Source organism: Notamacropus eugenii, chromosome 5 (assembly GCF_028372415.1).
Source record: "Notamacropus eugenii isolate mMacEug1 chromosome 5, mMacEug1.pri_v2, whole genome shotgun sequence".
Taxonomy (NCBI): Eukaryota; Metazoa; Chordata; class Mammalia; order Diprotodontia; family Macropodidae; genus Notamacropus; species Notamacropus eugenii.
Genome location: NC_092876.1, coordinates 450,671,720 through 450,684,347, shown reverse-complemented (window position 1 = coordinate 450,684,347; position 12,628 = coordinate 450,671,720). Strand labels below are relative to the sequence as shown.

At 38.7% G+C, this 12,628-nt stretch overlaps 1 pseudogene; it reads right to left on the bottom strand.

Annotated features, from left to right (window-relative positions):
• Positions 1-212: 212 nt before the first annotated feature.
• On the bottom strand, positions 213-1,421 carry LOC140503130 (large ribosomal subunit protein uL3 pseudogene; annotated as a pseudogene).
• Positions 1,422-12,628: the final 11,207 nt, after the last annotated feature.

Below are 12,628 nucleotides of genomic sequence, written 5' to 3'. Positions count from 1 at the left end.
AAATTGTCTCTCCTGGATCTGTTTTCCAGGTCAGTTTTTTTTTTTTCTAATGAGATATTTCACATTATCTTCCAGTTTTTCAGTCTTTTGGTTTTGTTTTGTAATTTCTTGGTGTCTCATAAAGTCATTAGCTTCCATCTGCTCCATTCTATTTTTTTTTAATTGTGAAAAATTTATTGAGAATCCACCAGCTCCAAATTGGTCTGGAAACATCAGGCAGCTTCTTCTTTCTCAATTTGGTCCTTTTTGAGTGGTCCCATGAAAGCTTTTTTCTCCTCCACAGTCTGGAACTGACCGTGGCCAAATTTGGATGTGATATCAGTAAACTTCAGGTCAATCTTCTCCAGGGCACGACATTTGGTCTGTACCAGCAGAGACTTTCGCAGGGTGAGGACACGCTTCTTGGTCCCAACGACACAGCCTTTCAGCATGATAAAGTCATTGGTCACTTCATCGTAGTGGACAAAGCCTCCCAGAGGATTGATGCTCTTGTTGGACAGATCATAATCTGTGGATGCATTGTTTTTGATCAGTTTGCCATCCTTGATCTGGTAGCCCTGGCCAATCTTGTAGATCTTTTTGTTGATCTCAGTGAGATGGTGGTAGCCCTTCTGACCAGCTCGAGCCACAGAGAAGGCTACCCGGACGGGATGCCAAGCTCCGATACATGCTACCTTAAGCAGTCCTCGGTGGATTTTGGGGGGCAGTTTCTTGGTGTGCCACACGCTAGTGACATCTTTGTAACCCTTGCCCTTCATCACCCAAATGACATCAATCATCTCCTCTTGCCCAAACACGGTGGACACGGGCACCTGCTGCTCCAGCTTCTCACTGGCCCAGTCCAGTTTCTCAGCCATGCTACCACCATTCACCTGGATCTCCATCAGGTGAGACTTCTGCCTTAGAGGGAGCAGGCGCATTTGGGTGTGGGCAATGATGTAGATCACCTGGCAGTACTTCTTCATGCTGCTCAAGTCTTTCTTCAGCTGCTTTTTGCCATCCTCATCTTGCCACTTTTTGCAATACTTGGTGAAGGCCTTCTTCTTGGACTTATGCCAATTCTTATAGAACCACCTCTTACACTCATCACTGATGTGCTCATCAAAGATGGTTTTAAAGCTCTGCAGGCTTTGTGGGGTTTGCACGTAGCCCACGATGCCCACAATGACCATGGGGGGTGTCTCCACGATCGTCACAGCCTCGACCACTTCCTTCTTATTGACCTTTTAGCCGGGCCTGTCCACCTCTCGAACAATATGGGTCATGCCTGCCTGGTAGCCCAGAAAGGCAGTCAGATGGATGGGCTTGGAGGGGTCATCTTTGGGGAAGCTCTTAACCTTCCCCTGATGCCTGCTGCTTCCCTTTCAAGGCAGGAAGCCCAGAGACCCATGCCTGGGAGCAGAGAACTTCTGGTGGGACATGCTGCTGCTGATGTACCTGCGGTGGCTGTCAAGGCGAGTTTGGAGAGAGCTCCATTCTAATTTTTAAAGAGCTATTTTCTTCAGTAAACATTTGTACCTCGTTTACCATTTGGCTAATTCTTCTTTTTCAAGCATTCTTCTCCTTATTGGCTTTTTGGGCCTTATTTTGCCATTTGAGTTAGTCTATTTTTAAAGTTGTTATTTTCTTCAGCATTTTTTGAGGGAGTCTCCTTTAGCAAGCTTTTGACTTGCTTTTCATGATTTACTTGCTTCGTTCTCAATTCTCTTCCCAATTTTTCCTCCACCTTTCTTACTTGATTTTCAAAATCCTTTTTGAACTCTTCCTAGGCCTGAGACCATTACATATTTATTTTCCAGGGTTTGGATGCAAAGGCCTTGACTTTTAGGTATTCCTCTGATGGTATGCATTTTTCTTCCTCATCTGAAAGGATGGAAGAAAATACCTGTTCACCAAGAAAGTAACCTTCTATAGTCTTATTTTTTTTCGCTTTTTAAGGACATTTTCCCAGCCAGTTACTTGAACTTTGAGTCCTTTGTCAAGAGGAGGTTATACTCTGGAGACCTGTAAGTTCTCAGTTCTTCCAAGGTGGCACAATCAACAGAGAGGAGTTTACTGCTGTGCTGGCCTGCACTCTGGTCTGTGAGCTACCAAAGCTTTTCTGCCCAGGATCTTCAAGTAGAATTTCCTTTCTAGAGCCTCCACCAATTCCACTACTCCAGTAATCTTCCTCACCCCAGGATTGCCCCTCATTGATGCGACCTAGATCAGTAGCTGAATTCCCCCATGAGCTTTAAGCCCTTCTCCAGAAATGGACCCTGCTGCTGCCTGGAGCTAGGCCTACGGGAAGGCCCTGCTCCCTTCTCACCCAGTTGAAAAAGCTTTCTCACTGACCTTTGAAACTTTCTTTGGCATTTGTGGGTTAAGGGATCTGGGAACCATAGCTCTTGCTAGGGATTCTGTTCCCGAGGTCTGCTCTGGTCCTGTTCTTGCAGGTGCTTCATGGCCAAGGCTAGACTGTGCTCTGCTCTGCACCTTGTGTGATAGACTTTTCCTGTCAGTCTTCCAGGATGCCTTGGGCTTTAAATCTCTTTCAGTGTCATTTTGTGACATCTGTTCCTCTAGAATTTGTTTAGAGTCATTTTTTACAGGTATTTTATGGGCTGTGGGGGAAGAGCTAGAATAGGTGCATCTTTCTATGTGACCATCTTGGCTCTGTCCCCATTCTGGAAAATTAAAAAAAAAATATATCCATGAACTATGTTGATTAATATTCATTTACATATTATTTTAGAGAGGCTACATGGCACATGTAGGATAGAAAAACTGATTTCAGATTAAGGATAACAGGTTCAAGTCCTATGTTTTGTGTATTAATGGCACATCATTGAATCACTCAGTAGCTGAGATTACTCCTTGTAGCTAAAATTTTTGGAACAGTTCCTAATCTACTTTGAAAGAGGGAACTTCATGGAAAATGAAATCACCAAATCATAAGTGTGGCCATGTGTATAATTATATATGTGCATTTACCATTAAATATGAAATCTAATTTCAAATTGTGGGCATATACAATTTCAAACTAGATTCCCTATTTAACAAATATATACTTTGTTGCATCTCAGTTTCAGAGGCTGCATTGAGTGCATAATCATTTGCAAACACAAAATCATCCACCAACACTCCCTCCACTTTGGTCTTCACTTGTGGCCTTTTCAAATTGAAGAACTTACTATGAGTACGGTAATTGACCTTGATGAAGTGTTCATCCTCACTGAAAGCATTTGACAGCTTGATTGAAAACATCACGCTAAAAAATGTGGGAGGAAGCACACAGCCCTCTTTCATTCCTTTGGTGACTGGGAAGGCACGAGAGCATTGTGCACCATCCAGAAACCAGTCAAACATGTCATCATGAAATTGACGTACAATATTGATGAACTTCTCCCAACAACCAAGTTTTAACATAATTTTCCATAAGCCCTCATGACCATCAGTATCAGAGGTCTAGGTCAGATCTACAAATGTTGTGTACAGACCTCTATCGTGCTTCTGGCATTTCTCCTGGAGTTGTCAGGCAGCAAACACCATATTGACAGTTCCTCAGCCCTTTCTGAAGCCACATTGACTCTCAGGTACATGACCATCTTCCAGGTGAGAGATCAGCCTATTAAGGACTACTCCTAGCAAGAATTTTGCTGGTAATGACTAAGAGAGAGAGGACCTCTCCCCCACCCCCCCGTGATTGTTACAGGACAATCTATTCCCTTTACCTTTATAGAAATGGACAATGGAGACATCCTTGAACTCCTGGGGGATAACCTCCTATTGCCATATAACTTGGAAAATTTTGTATGAGCAATAGTCCCCCTACCTTGTAAATCTCTGCTGGAATAGAATCAGCACCAAGTGCTTTGCCGCATGAAAGGAGCCTAATGACCCTCTAAACCTCTTCTTCAGCTAGAAGTTCATTTAAGGAGGGATTGACTTCAACCTGAGGTAAATGGTCAATGGCCTCAGCATTGATTGATGATGGTCTGTTGAGAACACTATGGAAGTGTTCAACCCATCTTTCTAGGAGTGTGTACTTATCACTAATCAATGTGGCTCCATCAACACTGAGTGGTCGTGATATACCATAGGTGCATAGGTCCATAAAAAGCTTTCTGATAATCATAAAAGTTCTTTGTATTGTTGATATCAGCATAAAATTGAATTTCATGTGCCTTCTTACCGAGTCAGGAATCCTGAATCTGTCTAAGCCTTGCTTGTACTTTGCTTTTGATGGAATTAAATTCTGCTTTCTTAGAGGTGATGAACTATCCTGCTGGTATATCCTGTGGAGTTTTCATTTTCTGTTTAGCAGCTTCTGAATTTTCCCATCATTTTCATCAAACCAGTCTTGGTGTCTGACCCAGCTGAGCAAAGGCAGTGCTGCACACCAAATCTCTAAAAGTTGCCCATTCCTTCTCTGCTCCACTGTTGCCAACTGTGTGTTGGCTCAACTTTCCCTCCAAGTTAGCAACAAAGTGTTCATGCTCAGAGAAGCACTCTAATTTGTTGAAGCTGAGATGCAACAAAGTATGGGTCTATTCTCTGCTGCCTGTGCTAGATTTTGTCTAATAATTAACACAAAGAAAACACATGTGCTCCATCAGCCACCACCACACCATTCATAGGTGGTACCATCAGTTACAACAAATGGAGAAGTTTTAAATGAGGTAGATAAGTTCACTTAGCTTGGTAGTGTACTTTCCAGGGATGTACACATTGACAATGATATTGATGCATGCATTAATAGAGCTAGTTCAATGTTTGGGAGGCTCTGAAGAAAAGTTTGCGAGAGAAGAGGTATTAGACTGACTCCCAAACTGAAGGTCTGCAGAGCCATTGTGCTGATCTCATTGTTGTATGCCTGTGAAACATGGACAGTCTACCAGCCCCATACCAGGATTTCCTGGCAGGATAAGGTACCAGACACTGAAGTCCTTCCTCAAACTGAACCGTGAGTGCAACTCTGATGCTGGCCATGTTGTTCAATTGCAAAATGTACACCAGATGAAAAGACTATTTTAGGGAGAGCTCACATGGGGCAGGTGATCAAGTGGTGGTTAGAAGAAGCAATACAAGGACACTCTCAAGGTCTCTCTTAAGGACTTTGTATTTGAGTGTGCAACATGGGAGACACTGGCCCAGGACAAGTCAGCATGGGATGCCCACATCAGAAAGGGTGCTGTGCTGTATGAGCAAAGTAGAATTGAGATAGCAAAAAGTAAATGTAGGACGCACAAATTTGGAGTATACACTCCAAATATGCATGAAGATAATCTGTGCCCAACCTGGAGCAGAGCATTCTGAGCTCATATTGGTCTGATCAGCCACAATCAGACACACTGAAATTTCACTTTATCATGGTGACGTCATTTTGGTCCTCTTCAAGAACAAACGACAACAACCAACTAACTCATGAAAATCCAAACCACCTTTGGAAGTAGTGAAATTAGTAACAGTAACAGCACTTACATATAGTGCTTTAAAGTTCGAAACATGTCATCCAAATGGCAAAGTAGTATCACTCATCATAAATCCTAATGCGGATTTGCTTCACGGCATATAAAAGTTATTACTCGGAGATAGCCCTTTGGTGATAACCTGAATAATGACTTCATTCAGTGGCTAAGTGCTGTAACTTCAGGCATTAATGATGTTTTAAGCTTTGGGCAACAACAAAATATCTTTATAAACTGAGGGACAGTTAGATATTTGGTAAAGATCATCACAAGGAATAGCTCATTTTTGTCCTTTTATGTTGTTTTTAAACACCTTTCCTTTAGAAATGCTAGGCAATATACATTGGAGAAGTTGAACTATTAAGGAAATCTCATAGTCCAAAGACGATAGCATTTATAAATAACTTCAGAGATCAATAAGTGAAATTTTCAATGATTTTGAGATCATTTTGTAATTTTCCATATTCTAATCCTTTGAAGTAAATGATCAGTGTCTAGTGTTAATTCTAAATCAAAGAGGTTGCTTAAATAATCCATTACTATTCCCAAGAGTAATGAGGGACATTTCGTGCTGAGAATAAATCTGTCTTTACAAATCAGGATGTTACTTCTTGGGAGATAAAGGAAATGAGTTAAATCCTAATCAGTAATTATGAAAATCTAAATTCCAAGCAAATTTTCTGTATATATCAGTATATCAGAGTGATTTTTAAAAGTAAAAAATGGGGAAATATTGAAGAGATTGGTGGCATTATGAATGGATGAAGTATGAATGGATAATATACTCTCTATGAACACTCAGAGAAGGAGTATGGGTAGTGGAAAGGACACAAGATTTTGAAATATCTCAAAGTTTCAGTTCAAACAACAGCTTTTAGCATGACCTAAGTGTAGAGAGCCAATACTGATGGAGTCCGGAATGTGAGGTACTTGAGACTTGTGCTAGCATAAAGGCTGATGTTCTCAGAAAATTGCATCACCATTGTGATCCTGATAAGCAAGGACAAGATCATCCTGACCCTGATTGTGTACCCTGAGGTTATTAAGCAGAAGGAACTAAGATGCGGAAGTAAAAGATGTAAGCTAAAAATGTTCTCATGGGAATAACCTTGCTTGCTGGCTTGCTTAAGAGAGTATATACACTTGACCCTCATATCAATAAATCAGTGATGTATCAGTCATGTACAGATGATACAGGCTGGCCTAGTCCCTGCTGTTGTTATCTCTTTCTTTTCAATCAACCCCCGTGCCTCTGATCCTCCGATTGCTGGCACCTAAGAATGCGTCATTGAACTTCCCTAAGACTCAATGTCTATACCAGTAAAAAAAAAAAGATAGTAATGTTCTCATTACTTCTCTGACTTTATAGGATTGTTATGAAAAAGAAAATATGTGGTTCACAAGGTGCTATGAAATATGAGAGTTTAGCGTAGATAAAAGGCAAGTTACAAAACAAAAGTTTGAGTAGTTCATGACAGAACAGTCCCTCCAAGAGAGGTGAATAATATTCTAGTCTCCCTGAAAAACTGACAAAATATAGAGCTACATAAAGTCCATAATTTTTTTTCTCCAAATACTTCACTTCACTTCAGGAGTTGATAAAACAATGTTCTCCCACATTTCTCTCAAATTGGGTTTAATTTCAGCTTTCTTAACTGAACACATATCTATGGTCACAAGATGAGAGCTAGGGCAGTTACATGTTTATTTAATTTATTCAAAATATTCAAGCCTTGGATCACTGGAAAAATTCATAATTATTTGAAAGAAAATAATATGTTACAGTGTAAAAGAAAGTGTGCCAAGGAATATTAGGCTCATGAAGAACAACTAAATATTGATTTGATACTTCCTGAATAATATAGTCTAAAGCACTATAAAACTTACACAATCTTTATTGACTATTCAGAAGCCTTTAACTCAGAAAGTCTACATTTATGGCTTGTTTGTATACCACAGATATGTAAAAATAGATCTGAATATAATGAGAATATAAGAGAATTTGATACCTTTTTCTTATCCTTTCCAGTTGTAATTTCTCCTAAATAAAACTAAGGGGTGGCTTTCAAACTAAAGAGGAAGTTTGAATCAAAACATAATTATTTATCACATGATGTATATGGATGAAATCGGGCTATGTGTCTACCTCTCCAAACAAATTAAAAGAAATCATACACATTCACTACATACTTTCTTCTCTTGCTGTAATAGTTATTGATTCATATCATTATATCCTATGGATTCAAGTGTCTTAATATGACATATGCCAAGGTAAATTAGAAGTAAAGGTTTTGAGTTTGAATCTAATGGTCATCTGAAATCAATGAATGAAAATTTGACCTACCCATACCTTGCTCTCTTCCCAGTAAGATACTTTGATAAACAAATACATTAAGGGAAAGACTGTGACTGACTTATTGACTTATTGACATGAAATCAAATCTGAATGGGAAGTAGCAGTTTAAAGGAGTGAATACCTGTGCGATGTCAATCTTACCAAAAACTTTCAGAACTATAACATGGATCATAACAGATGGAAAACAGCATAAGAAATCCCACTGTTTCACCAGATGAACGTTGTTCTTTTATTCATACTTCCAATCTTTTAATCTCTCCCACAAAGAATTTAGAATCACTTATGGGAGAGAACTGAATTGGCAATTTAGTTCCTGGAGTATTAACAAATCTTTCAGGGGAAGAATAATGACTTAAATGCTGCTTTTAGTTGAAGATTCATTTTTTTCTTTGTGCTTATTAGGTTCAGACTTGGAAGATAGATTCTTTTGGTTTGTAACTTTAGCTCTTTCTTTTTTAGATTTTTTTTTTTACATTTAGATTATATTTTTCTAAGCTTTCGTACATTTTCTGGTGAATACAGCATAATCCTGCATTATTTCAATTGCAGACTCATTCTCCATCCTTCCCTAAGTAAAAGTTAGATGTTTTGTTTGATCCTCTACTTTAACTTCTTTCTCTTTGCCAGTACTCTCTGGCTCTTGAATTATGTATTTAGCTAATATTACAATGATTTTGTAACATGGTCATGCTTTTCCTCATATCCTAAAATCTTTGCAGTATCTCTACCTTCAATAAAGATGTTTTGTGCAATAAAGAACATTTTATAGCAGTTGGTTCCTTATTAGTGTTATGACTCTATAATGAAAATTTGATATAATATAGTTATATGATATTTCTGTCTACTGTAACAGCATCATAATTTTATATTATACTCACACATAGAAAAGTAAGTAGTGTGTCTATATATATATATATGTATATATATATATATGTATATATATGTGTGAGTGATGAGTTAAAATATTAGTCCTTCTAGTATTGTTGAATGTAACAGGTGAAATTAATGACATAAGAGAGCCTGGTTGCAACTGATTACTTAATAATATGGATTTTCTTTTATACCATGAGAAGCTAAACTAATGAGTTCTCTTTGGAGTAGAATTTATGGTTGTTTATTTCTACTGATTAACTGATTTTTTTTCTATCTGTGGAAACTATTTTTAGTCCATGTTCTTAATTCCGAATAAACACATTTGCTTCCACTATTGTGCTCTGAATATTTTGTAAGGATATTTTATTTTCTTCTAGTTCTCAGTTGAACAAAGGTTCTTGCACCAGTGTTCAATGTTCATTTTCACTGGGAACTCTTGTGGTGTAGTGATTTTACAGATGTAGATTTTTTTTTATTTAGCAATAAAGTCATTTTAATACATTTATCTGATTTTTATTTTCTTGATTTTGATATCATTAATGATGATTCTGCCAGCAATTCTTACTATAAATTTAGTGTTAGAAAAATGTCCTCAGCAAATAACTGTTTAAAAAGACCTATATACAAGTTACATGTGCAAGTATGAAAATATTCTAAAATTTAAGGTCTTAATTTATAGACTGTGGCTTTTTAAGTTTATTCCTTCTTATCTTTTTTATTTAATAATTATTGTTTTGAAATGTTTTAGAGGACATTGTTGTCCAGTTTTCTGACCCTCTTTAGAAATCTATCTATCTATCTATCTATCTATCTATCTATCTATCTATCTATCTATCTATCTAGATATAGCTCTATACATATTAGATACCTATATTCATTGACTCATTTATATTAACTTTTTGGGTACACCTAATAGCAGAGATCACTCTGGCATAATACCCACTTTATGACTCTAAGTAGTAGGCTGCCCCTTTTCCTTTGCTATATTCCTTTTGTAGGTAGTTACACTCCTCCCTTTAGTCTTAAGAAGAAATTCTTAACCTTTTTTGTCTCATGGGTCTTTTTGGAAGTCTGATGAAGAATATGTACCCCGTTCAGAATGTTTTTAAATACATAAAACAAAATGCTTGTTTTCATTTGGTTGTATCTGACTCTTTGTGACCTCATTTGGAGTTTTCTTGGCAAAGATACTAGAATGATTTGTCTTTTCCTTCTCTAGCTCATTTTACAGATGAGGAAATTGGGGCAAACAGTATTAAATACCTTGCCCAGGTTCACAGAGCTAGTAAATGTCTGAGGCCAGATTTGAACTCATGAAGACAAATCTTCCTGATTCCAGGTCCAGATTCTATCTGCTGAACAAACTAACAGCCCTAAAATAAAATACATACAATTGTAAAGGAGATCAAAAGTTGCTGAAGACATATTTTTCTCATCCATTTTCAGGGTCCCCTTGAAATTTACCTAAGAAACTCTTGGGAATTTTTCAGGTTAAAGAACTTTGGTCTAAGAATTTGTGCAAGTTTGTGCATGGATTTAGTATAGTATTCTCTGGTTCTGCCCCAATCCACTGAAAAAATTCACTTTCTTTCCTTCCCTACTGGATTTCAATGAAATTCTATCATATAAAGAGAACATGATTATGCAACTCCTTTTTTTTTATTAACATGGCAGGAGTAACTGAGGGAGATCCTCTGATTTGCTAGACCAGGATACTTTCTATGGAGATAAATGTATTCTCTGGCCTCTTTCAGAAAGCCAAGTGCTTGCATGCTCAATTACAAGAATTGTATTTTGTAATAATACAACAACTTCTAATTGGTCCTTGGAACTGAGAGTATGTGTTAAAGACTAGCCACCAAGGCAGGAAAAGCTTCCCCATTAAATAAGCTATAAAAGGAAGAAAAGAAAAATTCTACTCCCTCAGAGAACCTTTCTCAGCAGAGAACTTTGTGTCATGTTTCACTGAAAACAACAGTAACTAAGACCATTTGCTAGGAGTTCTCTTTCAGCCCTTATTACTCATTTCATGCCTCTCAATGGTCTTTCATTACTATCTCCTTCCACTCTATCTCATGAAGACATGGTTTTGCAACTTGACAGGCAAATTGCTCTATATACACAAGTGTTTCCTTTTCATCCTCTCTTCTCCATCAGATTGCTCCTAATATCATGGATACTCTCTAATCTTCTGTAGTCTCTCTGTGTCTACTAGCTATGTTCATAAGCCTACATGCCGTGTCCATCTTCTTGTATCAGTAAGTACCCCCACTTACACTGGGGGCCTGCTATCACAGGTTCTTAGTTCTACATTCATAAAAGGAAAGGCAGCTTTTAAGGGGTTAACAATCACTTTAACCAAGCACATATATCATTCATCTAGTTCAGGGGAGTCAGCACCCTGAACTTCAAAGAAAATACAGAGAAATCAAAGAATAACAGACATGGCTTCCTCCTCTGCCTGACTATAATCAAAACATACATCACAATTCACTAGACAGGTTCAACTGTCTGGCCATACTTTCCAGAGAGGGAAGCATCTGGATTTTCTGGATTTTCAAAGCCAGGGGGCTCCTTAGCAGCTTCCCAGAGTCCTTGTCTGGTCAAACAAACACTTCCAGTCAGTAAGCCCCAAAATAAAACTATACCTCAGAGTCTAGAAGGCTAGAAGGCATTGAAAACCAGTGTCTCATTAACAAAAGATGTGGACCTTGCTACAAATCTTCCCAGGCTCAGCAATGGGTGGGAAAGATACTCCTTAATCACATTATTCAGAGGCACTTTTAGTAAAACAAAAACAACCACAGATTCTACTTTGCTTGGCCTTACACTCCACCCATCCAGGATTCTTGGCCTTACAATCTAAATTGCCGTGTATCTGGGAACAAATAGGCATGAAAATTTCTTAAAGTACCACATAACAACTTATTACCAGGGTGACCATATGGCTTTAAACAAACACAGAGTTATAGGCATAACATAACATTATTCTTTGAGGAGAGCGCAACCAGCTCCTCCTTCCTCAATCCCAAACAGAAAGTCCAACCAAAGTCCTCTTGGGGGCATGTCCTCACCACCCTGAACTCTGAGGTATAGATTCTGATGATCCTGCTTGCAAGTCCTGAGGGGCAGTTGGGCAACAAAGCCATCAAGGTGGGGTCCTAGGGAGTACATACCACTTACTTCCCCCCACCCACCATAGGCAATTCCACCTGCTTTGTCCCAAACTGTTCCAGGAGAGCACTCAAAAGAGCACACTCAGTGCCTTGCTGCATAGTCTCAATATTGCCCCAGGGCTAAACTCCAAGTTCCTGGGTTCCTCCTCCTCCACTCCCAGTTCCCTCCTGGGTCTGTGGGAAGACAGTTCTGCACTACTTTTTCTCTCACCTCACCAAGGTCAGCACACAGACCATTTTCTGCTTCAGCTCAGTCCTTCAGCATGAAGTTTTCTGCTCCTGTTCCAAGGCTCTGCATACAATAAAATCTCAGAGCATTCCCTTCTCTAGCATAGTCAGGAGCTGGGCTAATCCACTTGAGAACAGACTCTGGTCATCCTCGCCTCCCAGGGCACCACAGAACCTTAGCCACCACAAATGGGAAACAACAGACAATTATCCCAGTCCCACAAAACCCCATATTTTCCTTTTAATTTATACACTTCTCCATCATCAAAAACTGTCATTTGATTCTCCTATCCTTGTTAGGCTTCATCTTATATCTCTTCTTCCTCTTATGACTAAACTCCTTGACAAGATTGTCTAGAAATATTATCTCCACTTCTCACTTTCTTGATAATTCTCTGCCTTCTGGCTTCTTATTTCATCACTCAACTGAAGTTATTGCTCTAGACTGTTAATAATCTCTTAATTTAGAAATCTAATGATTTTTCTCAGTACTCCTCCTTCTTGACCATTATACAGCTTTTGGCACTGTTGTGCCCCTTATTCTC